Consider the following 3,640-nt stretch of genomic DNA (forward strand, 5'->3'; position numbering starts at 1 on the left):
CGGATGCCCTCTTGGGTAACCGAGTTGACCTCTGCCCCAGTGTGACGGAATCATAGTTGCTTCCTCCCTATCGAACGGCCTCACCAACCGATCGATAGTAATTAAAAGTGGTGAAACAAATTCTCGGCATCGACCGTGTTCGTTGCCTAGAGCCTCTGCCCACGAGTGGTTAGTTGGGTGTAACCAAATTCCGCTGGAGGGTGGTGGCATTTGGTATTGACTATATCCTCAAACTATTGTGACGAAATGGGCCGACCGTTGCGAGTCAACTATATATCGGTGGCCACCCAGACAAGTCCTCTGGACTTGAGAGACCCCGTGGCCGGCAGGGCCACTGTTTGCCGTGGAGGTGCGGTGGAGGAGGGAATGAACTTGAGTGGGTTGGAGTTTACGAACTCGAGATTGTATGGTTTTGAAGGAATTGACTCTTCCACCTGGCAGGAGAGGCTGTCCAGGTTACCAGAGGTGTATGAGTCACTCACCTCCTTGAGAGTTGGAGGGGTATCCGACAGTCCACCAAGGATAGAGGAGAGCGAGGGGGAGGGTGAAGCTTCACCTCCAGGGGCCCTGGCGCAGCCTACTCTGTTAACATCGCCACCTATCCTTGGTACCTACCCGGACCTGCCCACTGAGGGCACACCGGTGGTAAAGGTCCCCGACAAAAATCCATCTTGTCCATGTTGTGGGAACCGGATAGGGAAAATGTCGGGGCTTATTGAACATCTAAAGAGAGTCCATGGTAAGAAAAAAGCGTTGTTTCAGTGTGCTAAGTGTGGCAAGACTAACGTTAAACATCATAGTATTGCCTGCCATTATCCGAAATGTAAGGGGGTTGAAACATCTCCCCCTGTTGGGGGCTCGGCCTGTGAGGAATGTGGGCGAACGTTTGAGACGAAAATTGGCTTGGGACAACATAAGCGCTCTGCGCACCCAGCCGTTAGGAACATCGAGCGGATTGCCGCCTCCCGCCCGAAGGAGTGCTCAGCCAGAGGGGTACATCGGCAGTGTTGGACTGAGGAGGAGGTGGAGTTGTTACGGAGGTTGGATAAACAGTACGAGGGAAGTAAGAACATCAACAAATTGATTGCTGAGCATATTCCATCTAAATCAGCTAAACAAATAAGTGACAAAAGAAGGGGGCTTCATAAGAGCCCTGTAAAGAGAAGGGAAAAAGATCAGGAAAAGCAGAAATATCTTGAGAGTGAAGGGTTACATCTGCCGGGCATTGAATCACGGGTGGTTGGGGGACTAAGGTCCCATTATCGAAAGGTCATTTCAGATTGGGTAACATCTGATAAATTGACCGTTCTTCGGGGAATGTTTGAGGAAGTGATTGAAGGTGAGAAAGATCTATCGACCTTGGTCGATGAGGCGACCCAAGACCGCTGTGCATGTCTGTTCTTTAAGTCCCACGAGTTGAAAGCGGTCCAAGGTGGAAGGCCCAAAGTAACCCGGAGGGTTCCCTCTTCTGAACCACCGAAGGTGTGGATGAAGAAGAGGGCCAAAAAGCGAGGGCATTTTCTGAGGTTCCAACGGTTGTTTTACCTCGATCGAGGGAAACTTGCCGGGATTATCTTGGATAATGTGGAATCCTTGCGATGCGGCATCCCGCTCGATGAGGTACACGCGGTGTTCAAGTCGAGATGGGAGATGTCAGGAACATTCAAGGGCTTGGGGGCCTTTGTCACTGAGGGACAGGCAGACAACTCCGCATTCCAAGCCATGATCACGGTAAAAGAGATCTCTAAAAACATCAATGAGATGAATAAGAACGCGGCGCCAGGTCCTGATGGGCTTAGTTTGCGGGATCTCATTAAAACTGATCCCCACTATACCCAGCTGATGGAATTGTTCAATCTCTGGTTGGCCACAGGGGTTATACCGGACGTGGTGAAAGAATGCCGGACGGTATTAATATCTAAATCGGCCTTGCCCGAGCGCCAAAAAGACATCAATAATTGGCGCCCAATTACCATCGGATCGATTATCTTGAGATTATTCTCAAGGATCCTAACTGTAAGGCTATCTAAGGCATGCCCTATTAACACACGGCAGAGGGGCTTTATTAAGTCATCAGGGTGCGCGGAGAATCTAAAATTGTTACAACTTTTGATTCGAAGCGCGAAACGGGAACATCGCCCCCTGGGGGTGGTCTTTGTGGATTTAGCCAAAGCCTTTGACACGGTGAGCCATGAGCACATCATCATGGCCCTCAGGCAAAAGGGAGTGGACGATCATATTGTCTCCCTGATTACCAACATGTACCTGAATGTTAATACTCGCATTCACCTGAAAAATGATCAATCGGACCCCATTAGAATATGCATTGGGGTCAAGCAAGGTGATCCAATGTCTCCTATTTTATTTAATTTATCGATTGATCCTCTGCTGTGTAAGCTTGAGTCTGAAGGGAGTGGGTTCCAGCACTACGCGAAAAAGGTAACATCTATGGCTTTCGCGGATGATTTGGTACTGCTGAGTGGGTCATGGGAAGGGATGAAGGATAACATCATGATACTAGAGGCCTTTTGTGAACTTACAGGCCTCAAAACACAGGGGGAAAAGTGCCACGGCTTTTTCATCCAGCCAACAAAAGACTCATATACGATCAATGACTGTCCACACTGGACAATTAACGGCACCCCCATTAATATGATCGAACCAGGTAGCTCTGAGAAATATCTAGGGGTTAGAGTCGACCCATGGATCGGAATATCAAAGCCAGAGCTACTGGAGAAACTGCAGGGATGGTTACACCAAATCCACAGTTCTCCACTTAAACCTATGCAGAAAGTTGACATCTTGAAAGGGTACATGCTCCCACGATTATTCTATCTGGCAGACCAAACCGATGTGAAAGCCACGTATCTCGAAACCCTTGACTTAGCAATACGATCAGCTGTCAAGGAGTGGCTACATCTACCACCCAGCACATGTGACGCCCTCCTGTATTCCAGCACTAAGGATGGCGGACTGGGTATTACCAGGCTTTTGGGACTTATCCCAAGTGTTCAGGTCCGAAGGCTGCATCGTATCGCACAGTCTTCTGACGAAATAACAAGAGAGGTGGCCCGAAATGAGGGAATAGAAAAGGAATTTCAAAAACTATGGGTAACAGCTGGTGGAGATAAGAATAAAATACCATCTATCTGGGACCCAAAAACTGTTATGGTGATATCCAAGGAGTTGGGCGGGGAAGAACCGGCGTCCGAATGGGAAGTACCAGCCCCAAAAACCATCTTTCCTCGACCCTGTGACTGGAGGAGGCAAGAATTCATCAACTGGACCAAACTTTTATCCCAAGGCCGCGGAATATCAAATTTCGAAAAGGACAAAATCAGTAACAACTGGATCGAACACTATAGGGGCATTCCTCACAGAAAAATCATCACGGCCCTCCAACTACGGGCGAATGTCTACCCCACAAGAGAATTCTTGGCTAGGGGTAGGAAAGATCAACAATCAACATCATGTCGGCACTGCGGAGCGGACAACGAGACCTGTGCCCACATCATCGGCTACTGCCCTGCAGTCCAAGACGCCAGGATTAAAAGACACAACTACCTGGGCGAAATGCTAATCGGTGAAGCCAAAAAGAAAGAGTGGGTTGTTTTCCAAGAGCCGTTGCTCAGGGATAACA

The sequence above is a fragment of the Opisthocomus hoazin genome, unplaced genomic scaffold, assembly GCF_030867145.1.
Source record: "Opisthocomus hoazin isolate bOpiHoa1 unplaced genomic scaffold, bOpiHoa1.hap1 HAP1_SCAFFOLD_102, whole genome shotgun sequence".
Taxonomy (NCBI): domain Eukaryota; kingdom Metazoa; phylum Chordata; class Aves; order Opisthocomiformes; family Opisthocomidae; genus Opisthocomus; species Opisthocomus hoazin.